This window comes from Eptesicus fuscus, chromosome 11 (assembly GCF_027574615.1).
Source record: "Eptesicus fuscus isolate TK198812 chromosome 11, DD_ASM_mEF_20220401, whole genome shotgun sequence".
Classification (NCBI taxonomy): Eukaryota; Metazoa; Chordata; class Mammalia; order Chiroptera; family Vespertilionidae; genus Eptesicus; species Eptesicus fuscus.
The window spans coordinates 55161882-55176548 of record NC_072483.1 but is presented as its reverse complement, the minus strand read 5'-3'; the positions used below and the strand labels follow the sequence as shown (position 1 = coordinate 55176548).

The following is a 14667-nucleotide window of genomic DNA, read 5'->3' as shown; positions in this document are numbered from 1 at the left end:
AAATATGAAGCCCAATTATAGCAGGTTAATAAAACAACACTGACTAAATTTTCAGATCCTAAGAGGTAGGAGTAATTCCATAAGGATTGTTGATTTAAAGACAGTATGTGTATCCAAAACAGAAACGCTCTGGGTGAAAATTCTAGAGTAGCCTGACTCTGAGAGAGTTAAAAGTAAACAAACCAGTTGTTAAGGCCAAATCAGGAGCTGAGTGTCCTAGCTCAGGGTGAGTAGGTTGAGGCCATTATGTACTGAGTAACAAACCCAAAACCAAAACCAAAAGGAGAGGTCAGAGGTCAGTTCCTTGGTGATGGTTCACAACAATTCTTCAAAACTAAGGTTGGTGGCAGAACCAGAGGCAGGAATGAAGGGAGAATGGGACAGATCTTCAGGACCTGTCCCAAGTAGATCCCGGGAAAGGATCCGGGGTGTTTATCTAAGGCGTCCCTTGAGATAAACGTTAACCGCGCAGGAGTTGGGACATTCAAGTAGTTGCTAGTAAAGAGGCTGCTCTACGCAAGCAGGACCTAGGGCAGGCGTAGGACCAAAAAGACCAGAAGCTTTCATTTCAGTTTTATGCATACGCAAAATGATTCAACTAACTGCCGGAGGAATTACACCACATGAAACATAAGCAATTGCGAACCACACAGCACTTTATTACTCACAAAAGTTCCTGATGCTGCGGGTACAGGCTTGATGGGATCCCGGTGGTGCTGTCCTCTGGGGTCCGGTGGCTGGGGTGGTCTGTGACAGACAAAAGGATGTGCCTTTGTGGTGGTCTCGACAGGCGAGCACTGTTGGCTGGCCAGGACCCATTTTTAAAGCCTGTTTCGTGCCCGCAGCAGTTCAGGTGACTATCAATGAATGACGTCAATGCACACATGTTAATCTCAAACAGGGCGAGGGGCTACATGTGGTTATCTAGGGAGAGTACATCGCTCACACATATGGTTATCTTAGCAAGTCACTCTAAGTCAGTAATCGAAGTTCAAATCCTTATCTATGGGATACACACGCTTCAGGGCAGTGGGGAATGTGTCCTTAATATCACACCTTAGGTTTCAGGAAAGTTAACTCAAACATTTTAAAACCTTTCTAACATTTTCAGACATTTTTAAAGCTTTTTTAAACATTTCTATATTGTACTACAACAGGACCGAATAAGAAAATAGTACAATAGACAATACTAGATCCAAAAAAACAAAGGCCAAGAGGATAGCAAGGAACAGGAAATAACAATAATATAGCAGCGATGTCCAAAATAATTTTCTGCAATAATAGAGTTCCACCCTTCATCATTCTAATCGTGGCCTATCCACATGTGACTTTTGAGCACTTGAAATGTGCTCAATAGATTTTGTACAAGTAAGAAACTGAATTTTAAAATTTAATTTAATTTAATTAACATAATTTAAACATTTATAACTACTGTATTCAACATATCAAAATGACTAATATGAAAATATTGAAAACACCAAATACTAATCAGGATATGGAAAACCTGATCACTCATAGATTGCTGGGGGTAATATAAAATGGTAAGTCACTCTGGTAAAGTTTTCTAGTTTCTTAAAATAATAAATATTTTAGTGCCAAAGTAGCCAGAAATTGTACTCCTGGGCATTAATCTCAGAGAAATGAAGATTTATCTTTACAGACAAACATGTATATGAATGTTTATAACTTTATTCATAATAGTAAAAAACTGTAAACAGCCCAGATGTCTTTCAATGGGTAAATGCTTAAAAATACTGTTATATCCATACTATGAAATACTATTTAACAATTACAAAGAAGGAAATATTAACATGATACTGTTGTAATAACCTGGTTATTATTTAACAGAAAAGGAATAAAGGAAAGACTAGATAATACAGGTATGCCATTTATACAGCTTTAATAATTGAACAATTTCCAAGTCTGTTCCCCACTGATTGATAGGGGAAGGGGCTGGACAAAGGTAGTTTGGATGCACGTCCAGTAAGGCCTGGGTAACATGGGGGAAGATGCTTATCTGTCAGTCACATGTGGGAACAGGTAATTGGCCAGAATAGGCATGACCACTGCAAGGGTATGACACCTTGGTTTTGATATTGTACTATAGTTTTATAAAATATTATCATTGGAAGAAACCAGATAATGAGTATGTGGGGTCATTCTGTGTTATTTCTTATAACTCCATCTGAATCTATAATAACTCAAAATAAAACATTTCATTGAAAATATCCACAGAACTAAAAAAGTAGTGTGGAATACAAGGAATGTTCAAGGTCAGGGTGGAACATAAGGATTTTTCTGGAGATGAAGTTTCTTGGCATTGTTTGATAGATATATATATTTGAAGGTGTATCATATAAAGGAGGAAAAAAAGAAATTAAAGGATAAAATTAGAAAAAAAGTATAGGAATTAGAAGAAAACAGATTACGGCTCAATGGCAGAGAAAGAGCTTTTTAGTAGTAAACTAACGGGTGTCCAACACTGGAATGGGCTGCCTAGAGGAGCAAGATTTATGTGATGCATTCAAGTAGGAAGGATGTTGCAAAAGGCAGATCAAATTTGGTGGAGGTTGGACTTCATTGGGGAATCACAAATTCAAATGCCAATAGGGAACTAGATAATAAACATGAACTACTAAAGCATTCTGGGAGAAAAATAAAGAACAATGTGGACCACTGGGGCTGTGAAACCTGGAGGACCATCTGCCACTCAGCTTAGGGGATCACTGCCTGTGAGAATACTGACTTAGAAGAGCTAGATCTTCAAAGGTTTTGAGAAAAGCCAGAAATATGGCTTTTTAGGTGAAATCTCCCAATAATTAAAACATCTTTATTAATTTGCTCATTATATTCAAATACTATGAGGTCTAAAACTGTGTAGTCCAAATAAAACTATTATCTGGAATCCATCTTATTGTTTTAATTTTAGCACCTTACATGAGTTACAAAAACTGGTGTCTAGCATTGCACCCCTACATTTCAATTTCCAAAACATCTTCTACTGATATCTCAGCTATTTCCATGAAAACATCTTGAATAAATATCTCATTTGTTGCAATTTGTATTTGATATTAAAGTAGCAATTACACCAACATCTTTCTGTTACTCCCTGCATATGATGGCTCATCTATATACATAAGAGGCTAATATGCAAAGTGTCCCCTCAGGAGTTCCACCAGGAGACCAGAAGTTCAATCACTTGCTATGACGTGCACTGACCACCAGGGGGCAGCACAGAATGAAAGAAGGCCCCAGCCAGCAGCTGGCAGCAGAGGAAGGGAGGCCCCAATCAGCCTTGATCACCAGCCAGGCCTAGGGACCCTACCTGCACACGAATTTCGTGCACTGGGCCTCTAGTTGATCACATTGTTGGAGGTCATTCATGAAAGTTCCAATTTTATTGCAGAATATATTATCTTTGGCACATATTCAGACATATAATATGTTTCATTATTCAAATTTACTTCATGAAGGTGTGTGTTTTCTTCTGACATGACTAAAACTTTCTTGAAAGTATCAAGTCTTCCATTGCCTTTTTCTGTCCTCATATTGCTTACCACACTTCAGATTACACTTAATGAAGTGATCAAAAGTGGTTCATTTACAACAAGCATGTCAACGAGGCATGTGACCCGCCAGCCGTGAGTTTGACATGCTTGGTTTACAAGGTCCTGCATCAAATAATATAATTGAAAGCATTCCTGACCAAAAAGGGAGAAGTTGAGATAAGTGAGCCCAAAGATTCCCTCGGTCCTACCCTCTGCAGACTTAGCAGAGCTGTCAGAACTCCCCATCCTGGCAGTGGGCCTTCCCCTCTTAATTTTCAGCACCATCAGTGTTTCCCCAGGCCTTACAGGAAGCTCTCCAACAGGTGATGATTGAAGATATCCATTCACTGCTTTGAATTTCAAAGAGAAACAAACTCTGTGTGTTTCATGCATTTTATGTAATGGTGGCCTTGGGAGGAATTTGCATTGTAGAGCAGCTTAAATGGGATTTATAAATGAATGGAGGAGATAAATGGCTCATGCTCATTCCCTCCCTTTCTTTCAACTAGATGTTATGGTATTGGTGCCTACAACGCCCACAGTAAGGTCCTATGACAGAGGCAGAGAGCCCTCACATTAGGTGGAGGAACCACAAACATGGCAGGTGGCATCTGACAGCAGAGAAAAGTGATGAATCCCCCATGCTTATGGTCTTCCACTTTACCCATCAAATACTGAGATTTGGAACTGTGAAAATAATGTTGTGTTTAAAGAGCATAAGATCCCGCGCCCCTGGGTCCGGGAGAGGCCACGCGCCCCTGGGTCCGGGTGAGGCCACGTGACCCTGGGTCCGGGTGTAGCTGAATCCCGGGTCCGGGTGAGGCCATGCGCCCCTGGATCCAGGTGAGGCTGGGTCCTGGGTCCGGGCGAGGCCACACGCCCCTGGGTCCGGGTGAAGCTGGGTCCCGGGTCCGGGTGAGGCCGTGCGCCCCTGGATCCGGGTGAGGCTGGGTCCCGGGTCTGGGTGAGGCCACGTGCCCCGGGGCCCGGGTAATGCTGGGTCCCAGGTCCGGGTGAGGCCGCGCGCCCCTGAGTCCGGGTGAAGCCACGCCCCTGGGTCTGGGCGAGACCAAACCAGAGGGAGTCGGACCTGCATTACCACCATTTGTCCACCATCCAGAGCTGAAAAGTCAGTGCCGACATGTACACATAAGGAACTGGTGGACATTGAAATTGGGTCTCAAAAGAACTGTTGGTCCAGAAAGAAACTTACTACAGACTGATTCACTTGCCTGTCAGCATAACTATTATTGCTCGTCTCACATTTGGTTCTTATAAGTATATTTCTAGTAACACATGATCTCACTCATCTAGGGGAAATGATGAACAACATAGACTGATGAACAAGAACAGACCCAGAAACAAGGAGGCATCGATCGGACTGTCGGGCCTCAGAGGGAGGGTAGGGGAGGATGGGGGTAGGGGGGAGAGATCAACCAAAGGACTGTGTGCATGCATACAAGCCTAACCAATGGTTAAGGACAACAGGGGGGTGGGGTGGGGGATGGGAATGGGGGGATGAGGACAAATATGTGACACCTTAATCAATAAAGAAATTAAAAAAAAGAATCAACCAATAAATGCATAACATAATGGAACAGCATAAAAAATAAAAAATAAATAAAAACTAAAGAGCATAAGATCGACAGATTCATATAACTGTATGCTAAGGAGGAACACACACACACACACACACACACACACACACACACACACGGCACTCCTTTGTCCATCAAATACAATAAAACATTGTAAAGAGCCACCCACAAGGCCTTTGACAATCAAATATAGTGTTTTTTAAACAAGTGGCAAAAGATAAAGCGTCTAGGGGAGCTTAATCAAAAACTAATTTTAATAAGTTTTACTTCCACAGAAAAAGAAAGTAAGAGAATCAAAACCCAGTTTCAGAAATGCCCATGTACCGCCGCTTTGGCAGCACAGTCTTCACCTCCTGGTGTCCTGAGCTGGTGGAGATGTGTTCTGCCTCCGCCCCCAGGAAGCTTCACTTCCTTGAACTTATTTCTTCACCTCATCAAACTTCCCCACACTTAGTGCATCCCTTTACCCCACTGCGGCTCCAAATAGAATACGTCCTTGCCTTCCTCTCCACTAATGTGGTCACTCCTATTTGGCTTTCATGAATGCATGTTTTTATAGAAAGCAAAAAAAAAAGACAAAAAAGATCCATGTCCTACTGGGTATTTCAGCTTCAAAATTCAGTTCTGAGGACACAAGCTGCACTGAGAATGGCTGACTGGAATTCTGGGAATGACAGTGTGGAAACCTCAATACCAGAACAGTCTTCTCAGACCCCGCAATGCTGCAGAGCTGTACAAAGGAGAGAGGCATGCCCTCTGCTCTTTCATGTAACCTTTCGTCCTGAAAGAACAAAGGTTACCAAACACTAGACAGTTTCTCTTAAAGTGCAGTTGCTCTGCTGACTCTGAGTGTCAGATCTAAGTACGGTGAAAGCATTAGCAACAGGGTTACTAGGGCTTTTCTTTCTTTTCTTTTCTTTTTTTTTTCTTCAATCTACAGAGAAAAGGAAGGCAACATCTTGTTTACCTGGATCACTGGATCAGCCTCTGAACCGACTCTGCCCTTGCTTCCCCCACCCTCTGCAGTTTATTCTCCAAGCACAGCCAGAGAGAGACTTTAAGACACATCAGGTGCTAAACCTCTTCCGCTCAAAAATGCAACTGCTCTGCCTGTCCATTGGGATTAAAGCCCAAGTTTTACAGCACCTGCTCCCACATTCATCTCCCTTACTGTGCTGGCCTCATCTACCACTCCTCACCCCTCACTCTGCTCCAGCCATAAGTCTCTTTGCTGTCCTTAGAATACACCTGGAAGGTGCTAGTCCTGGGGCATCTGCACCAGATGATCCCTCTGCTGGGACCACTTTCCCATGGACATCACTGGCTTGGCTCAAATATCAGCATCTCAAAAGCACCTGCCTCCACCACCCGATAAAAGGTCAAAATCCTTTTTTTCTCCAATTTCTACTATACTTCCAGCTCCTTTAATCCTGGTTTACTTTTCATTTGTCCGTATTATTTATTATCAATTGTATATAATGGAGGTCTACAAATGCAGGGATCTTTGTTTTGTTTACCCAATTACTTCCGCTACCCAGAACAGTGCCTGGCATGTGCTTGGTAGACACTTAGTTACATTTGTTGAACAAATAAATTAATGGTGAATTGGTGTGTGTTTTTCATTTGACGATAATAAAGGTACTATCCTGGCAAGAAGAAAAACTATATTGTTAACAAAGTAATTGTAATTCACAATCACTGAATAATCAAAAACTGTTTATTTTTTGAATTCAAAATCATGGACATTTTTTCCCCAAAGATTCATGGAAGACCCTCAAAATCTATAGTTTGAAGGTAAGCTGTAAAGTCCTATCTGATTTTGAGTTAGCAAGTAAATTGGAAATTTGGAGAGCATTTTTTTAATTGCCTTCGTCTAGGAAACCAGGCCTACCTTTGCTCTTAGACTTGTTGTTTGGTGCCTATGTCAGTTGGTCAAACCCCTTGCTGCATCTAGAGCTTTTCCTGGCAACATGCTCTGGTCTGGGACCTGGGCCTGTGTCCCTGACTTGTATTTTCTGGTCCCCTGGTTATGATTTTTAGCCCTTCTTTCTAGTCTCCTTGCATTGTGCACACTCGTGCCTTCCGCTTGTTCCTTGAGCCTTGGCTGATTCTCCAAATCCTGGCCCATGTGATAGATACAGAGGTGCATCACTCAGATCCCCCTTTTCAGAAATGCTTGTTGACCAGCTGTGTCAAGTACGATTGGCAGGCAGTCTCCAACTGCCAGCCCCACTGGGGCCTGCCTCAGATTCCAAGGCCTGTCTACCCCACGGTCACACCTTTCCTAGGCAGCCTTCACCAGTGCGATGGACTCCCTAAGGAGCAGTGCTTGCTCCAGGGCCCTCTTTAGATTGGCCAAGGTGTTGCCAGCATGATCATAACCCAACTTCTCCCTCTGCCCAATCCTGCTTCCACCTATTCCATTTACAGGTATCGATCTCTAATAAACTCCTTGTATCCCCAAACACCATCTCACTCTCTGCTCTGGAGAACCCAACTGGCAACAACCTCCAACTCGCCTAAATGTCAAAACTGAGAAATCCGAAGAGGCAGACAGTGAAGCAGACTATATGTGAGCAATGCTGGGGGCGGGAGGGGCTGGTATGATAAATAAGAGACAGAAGCAATGTTATAACTATAATGAGTCCTCATTGTGTTATGTGTACTTAACATCAGCTAATAACATAAGAAAGCTATTTGCTTTTCTTAATGCTTTGCTTTCAAAGTAGCTTCATTAAGGCTTGAGCAAAACTCTCTTCTAACTCAACCCTCTAGAAAATTCTCCTCTTAAATTGATAATTCTTATATAAGAAAATAAAACATCAATTCTGGAGATAATCAGGACATAATTTATATTCTGAATGAGGACCTAAGAAAACTGAGCTTGCTATATTATATAATTCATAAGAATTTCATCATGAAATTTATATATTGACAACATCTATTTGTAACAATACACTCTCAACGATCTAACTTTGTTTCAAACCACTTTTCAGATAGAATGGGTCTAAGATATAGTGAATTTATTGTTAATACTAGAGGCCTGGTGCACAAAATTTGTGCACTCGGGGGTGGGGGTCCCTCAGCCCGGCCTGTGCCCTCTCCCAGTCTAGGAGCCCTTGGGGGATGTCCAACTGACGGCTTAGGCCCGCTCCCCGTGGGCATCCTTAGCGCTGCCGCGGAAGCGGGAGAGGCTCCCCTCACCACTGCTGCACTCACCGGCCATGAGCCCAGCTTCTGGAGCACTGACCATCAGGAGGCAGCTCCTGTGTTGGCGACTGCCCCCTGGTGAACAGTGCCTGTTATAGCGACCAGTCGTTCTGTGGTTCAGTCAATTTGCATATTAGCCTTTTATTATATAGGATTGTGAATACTTCTGGTTGCTATCACCTTATGTTGGCTGAAATCATTCACCCATACTTTATTCTGATATTTCCCTATATTATTGTAGGTAAAACTGCCTTTGCTCCAATGCACCTAATATCTGGGAGACATTATAGCTAGATCCCCACGCGTGCACAGGCACTGCCTTCCCCTTTCCTGAGGGTGAATACAGTTAGAATTTTCCAAATCTCTCTAGTCACCATGCAGTCCTTTGAGTGGCTGATTTCTGTGCCAAGTCCATTGGGCTTGGCCCCTTATGAGCGGTTCTGAATTCCAAAGGCTGCTTGTTTGAAAATTCATGAGCTTCTCAATGATGCGGTTCCTTTTCTGGCTGCCCCATTGCTCAGTTAGTTCAGACAACAAGCTGTTTAGGGATGGATAATTTTTCATTTTAGCTGCCAAAACCTACAGGGAGGTGGGTATTTTACTGCTATTGTGGAATTTTCAGAAGTTTGGAAAACAGAGAATTTTTTTGTTGTTGTTGTTTTGTTTTGATACAGGACATTTTGACAATGACTCTGGCAACGATACAAAAATCTCCATGCTTGTAAACCAGAATACCATTTGCAGCCATCTGGCCTGCATGCAGCACCCTCTGAGTGGGGCAGATATAAAAACAGTTAACAATTAAGAGGTTTAAAATGACTTTCCCGTTAATTTCTGAGCTGAACTACCCCATGATAAAGGTATAATGGGCAATGAAGGGGTTGCTGATTCTTTGTCAGCACACTTCCCTTCATGATAAAAATTCTCTGACAACTGCATTAATTCTTAATTTCTCAACCCCTCTCCATTATCACCATCACCATTCACCCATATTTCTGGATTCAAAATTTCTTTTGTCTTAAATATCACATTCCCAATCATGATAAACTAAAAAAATCCATTAAAAGTTCCACAGTATGCCCAGTTGTGTTTATTATTCTTTTTTTTTAATATGACCAAGGCTTGATTCCAAAGAACAGATGCAATCCCTTTAAACAGCATAATGTGAATCACCGGCTTTTAATTTTAAGTTTCATCTTTAAATGAAAAACACTAAATATTTTGTTAGGATAGTTTTGAACAATAAAACACAGAAGAAAGTTTTAATTCTTGAAACCTAAAGACATCGTTCCTTTAGATCAGGAAATATGACTTGCGACCTCTTTAAAATTATTTAAAGGTTTTCATAATAATAATTGGCATTATATGTCAAGATATATAGATAGCACTACAAAAATTCTAGTCTTGTTACTTTCCAGGATAATAATAAGAGACCAAAGCTATCCAATGATCTAGAAACAAATCCTAAGGAGTTATACTGAAATTAAAGAGGAGAGTGAGATAGAGTATAGGAAGAGGTTGTCTATTTCCTCCCACACAGCCTGGTCCTCAGATTTCTGTCCTGCCTGTCCAGAACATGATCTGCTGGTAGTAACCTGCAAAACAGGCTTTGTGCTGTCACTTATTTCGCACTTTTTACATACAGTCACCTGTTTTTATCTGAGGCTTGCAAAGATGTCTCACTAAGTTGTCAAGTTCAGAAAACCCAGAACTGGAAAGAGATCAGACAAGAGTTTTCCCAGACAAATTAGCATGTTGGAGGAAGACGCTGCAAATGGCAGCAGGAATTTCCCCTGTGCTTGAGCACACTCTGCAGCGCAGTGAAGACATTAAGAAGTTTTGGTTTCATGCACCTGGCTAGTGATTTACAAAGTTGCCTCCTGATTTAATAGAGTGCTAGAAAGGCCTGTTGTTATACCAACTAAAAGAATCATAAAATGGTAATGAATGTTATGAAACTTCATGAATATTTCATCTGAAGGCAGGCTGTTAGATTTATCTTGAGGTTAAAGAGCACATAGGCCGTAAATCAGGCCTAAGATGGAGTTGCTTGAGGTTCATACTTAGTGAGAATGTTTACATGTTAGGCAAGGCTACCTGCGGGTGTTTATGGCTTTAGTCACATGTTAGAACCTAGTGACTTAATATAAAGAAAAAAATTCACTTTTGAAATATGTAATATTAAAAAGGATCACCAAAGGTTTCTAGGAAGCATTTGGTGTTATTTTTTTTAAACAATATCGGCTTTATTGTAATTTTTTCATTAATTTATTAAGTATTCAAAACTATAATCAATATTTAATAAAAAGGTAACACAAAGCTGTTGAATAGGTATGATAAAATGAAACAATGAGTATAAAGCCTGTTCCTTAACTATGAACTACACATATAACCATTTACATTAAACCTTTACTATATCATCAGTATCAAGGCAATTTCTCATTTGGAATATTTATAGTTAGTTTTAAATTCAGTAGTTATTTTGTTAGATAGGTATATTTTATTTCTTCCAATAGAACAAAAAGAAATTATGCTTCCCCAGGCTATAGTAACGGCACAGAAGTGAAATTTACTTCAGTGATTGTGGGATTTCCCTTCTAGCTTTGTAGCTAGGTGACAGCAAACCCCTTAACTCTTTTAAATTAAGGTTTTCCCTTTTCCTATGTTTTTCAAAGTATGAGAAATGTTATATAAATATGGATATAATCTTTCTGAAAAGTTTTTATTTTTACCTGGCAGTGGAAATGAAAACATAAGAGCTCATTCGTTCATTTGATCTGTCACTCAAAATATTTGTGAATGCTTAGTATGTGACGTGTACTGCTAGGTGATGGCGATGAAATGGAGGATGGGTAAAACATGGTCCCTACCTGTAGAATGCTTGGCTTCAAGAGGGGTACACGTAATTAAATGAGAAATTATAAAAATGTAATAGCTGACATAATAGAAGCTGTGATGAGGGTACATGAGAGGGATACATGCCCTAGAATTTAGGGGTCAAAGATAGCACCTTAGAGAAAAGAAAGTCTAGAATCAGACCCACCTGAACTATAAGTAAAGTCATAATGAAGTAGGATGTAGACTAGGAAGAAAGAAAAAAAACATGACCTAGCAGAGGAGCTGAGGAAGCTTGTAATGGTTCAAGTAAACTGAATGTGCACTTTTGTGGAAGAGAATGGGAAGGCAGGGAGGGAAAGAAAGGAGGGCATAGGGCACACCTACAAACCCTGCCAGGAGCTTGACCTCCTCCTCAGGACAAGGGCCCTCAACTGAGGGGGTTCAGCAGGGTAGTGATATCACTAAACTTCCATTTCATCTTGTTTAAAGTTACGTGCCTTGTTTGGTAGAGAAAACGCTTTATACGTCTACTCTTCCTACTAGAATGAACACCAAGAATTTGATCAATGTCTAAGGCAGTGACTGATGGTTTTGAAAGCAGTTTTGGTTTTTTTTCTTTTGCTCAATGTCTCCACATTCATAATACAGACCAGGCCCAGGGCCTGAGCTGAGGGGTATATGGGGCGGGTTTACTCTGCCTCCGATTTCTGTACAGTCAGTGTAAGCACACAGCCCATGGGAAGCACCAGGGGGCCTGAGAGCAGCTTTATAAAGAGAGCTGCGGGTGGGAAATCCAATCATTTACGTAGAAAATGTTGAACATCACTAATGCTCTTAAATGGTGGAAAAGAAAGTGATCAAGATACATGTCTCTAAGAATAAAGTCGTTTCCTCATAAGAATGGAGCAGGTGCAAAGTGAGATGCTGAGATTTTTTTTTATGAAGGTCTTAAAAACATAAATTATCTTTCATTTTAAAAAGGAAAAAAGTGGCCTACATTTTTAAAGAATCATTCCCTCAAGGAGGTGTATTTCTGAATTTCTGCACCCTCATCCTGCTCAATACCAAGAATATGGAGCATTAGCATAATAACTAGTATTGATTAATGGAATACGTCAGTCCCTAGTGCTTTACATACATTACTTTATTTAATCCTCATTTTTAAATCTATCTAGTAAATACTATGATTATCCCTGTTGTAAAGAAGAGGGAACTAGGCACAAAGAGTTAAGCAATGTGCCTACATCATCCTGTCAGTGAGCTGCCGAGCTGGGACAGGAGCCCTGCAGGCAGGCTCTTAACCACTGCTCTCCGTCGGGACATACTACACAGTGGCAGAGTTTATACGGTTTTTATTGTAATAATCAGTAAAAATGTCAATAAAATTTACCACAAAAAAAGAAATCTGTTCCTGCCGAAACCGGTTTGGCTCAGTGGATAGAGTGTCGGCCTGCGGACTGAAAGGTCCCAGGTTCGATTCCGGTCAAGGGCATGTACCTTGGTTGTGGGCACATCCCCAGTAGGGGGTGTGCAGGAGGCAGCAGATTGATGTTTCTCTCTCATTGATGTTTCTAACTCTCTATCCCTCTCTCTTCCTCTCTGTAAAAAAATCAATAAAATATTTTTTTTAAAAAGAAATCTGTTCCTGTTTACCCTTTCATGTTGTCTTACAATTGTTTATAAGGGAGTTCATATCTAGAGAAAGAAGAAAATCCAATTGGACTTTCTGGGAGGCAGACATACTTTTGCAGATTTGCCACCTGCAACAGTGCATTTGCACACTGACGACAGTCGTGTGCTGCTGTGGGAACCGTGCCAGAGACGCCTGATAGTCAAGGCCAATTAGAGCACAGAGGCCTTGTTATCAGTACACCGAATGTCCAAGGCCACTCTGCACCTAGGCTAAGATACCATAAGCAGGTGCAAGGACAGAAGCACAAGAATTCCACGGTATACTGTGCATGTGTGTCCTTCTGTAGCCAAAATATGATTGGTGTAACTATTGGCAAAAAGCCTTCTTTGTCTCTAGAATAATATACAAGTTAGTGACCAGCTAGTGTGCTGGAGTGTGAAGAAGTGTGCTGGAGAGACGGAGCTGAGAGCTGGTACTGCTATGATGAATGGCTAAGAGCTCAGATAGAGCTACTGTGTTAACAAGCCAGTGTGCTGAGGGAGAAGCTCGGAGGTATTTACTATGTGAGGCTACAGAGACCAGGCAGTGTGCTGGGCAGGAGAGACAGGAGAAGCTGTTAAGGCAGAGAGCTCAGATACTGCTATGATGCAAGACTGTGAGTTTAGAGGGAGCATGCGGCTGCTCAGATAATAGCTGTGGGTCCAGAGACTGCTACTACTGTGTAGAAATGTATTTGCCAGCTGGTGTGCGGTTGGCTACATGGACTTTGTTGTGAAAGACTGTGTTGTCTGATGGCTATATGGCCACTGGCTTCTGCAATAAAGACTCATTCTTACTGTATATACCCACAACTTCTCATGGCTTCTACATCTGAGACCTAGTGTCCTAGAAGGTCCAGCCCTAGGCAGAGGGACTCTGACCCAACACCTGTAACTAGTGAGATACAGTTAAGGACTCTGACCCAACACCTGTAACTAATATCTTTAACAGAAGATAAAGGAGGAACTTGGACTAAGTTCCCAACAGTTAGTGTAGTGAGTAGGGTTTAAGAAGGAACCTACTCTGGCATAGTCAGGAAGAATTTAGAAGAATACATGGACTCAGAACAACTCAGAGCAGCAATGCTATGCAGTGCCATTGCTGCACCTGACAGCTGCTTAGACGGGGATATGTTGTGAGAGTTGATCATCAGGAGATTTCGTGGTTGTGTGAACATAACAGAGTGCGCTTACACCACCTTCTATGGTATAGCCTACTACACACGTGGGCTACATGGTATATACCCTATTGCTCCCAGGCTACAAACCTGTATGGCATGTTATTGTACTTAATACTATAGGCAGTTGTAACACACTGGTAAGTATTTGTAAATATAAACACATCTCAACATAAAAAGATATGATATAAAAATAAAAACTTATAAATCTGTATAGGGTACTTACCATGAGTGGAGCTTGCAGGACTGGAAGTTGCTGTGGGTGAGTCATTGAGTCACTGGTGAGTGAATGTGAAGGCCGAGGACATTACTGTACACAACTATAGACTCTCTAAACACGATACACTTAGACTACACTAAATTTATAAAACAAGATTAAATCAAGCATGAGAGAAAATGAAGTCAATTTGTATGAGGCTGTTGCTGAAACAACATAAAATACTGTTTTACAGCAAACTTTTTTTTTAAATAGAAAGAGTATACTATAAAGTAATGATAAAAAGTACAGTGTAGTAAACACATAAAGTAACACAGTATTTGTTCTCACTATCAAGTATTATGCAGTGTTCATAACTGTATGGGCTATACTTTTACATGACTAGCAGCACAGCAGGTTTAATTTCA

At 41.1% G+C, this 14667-nt stretch overlaps 1 non-coding gene across 1 annotated transcript; it reads right to left on the bottom strand.

Annotated features, from left to right (window-relative positions):
* Positions 1 to 11817: 11817 nt before the first annotated feature.
* Positions 11818 to 11949, bottom strand: LOC114230531 (small nucleolar RNA SNORA51). Its single transcript, XR_003616447.2, has one exon. It is a non-coding gene; the product is annotated as a small nucleolar RNA SNORA51 (small nucleolar RNA).
* Between the last annotated feature and the right edge of the window lie 2718 nt (positions 11950 to 14667).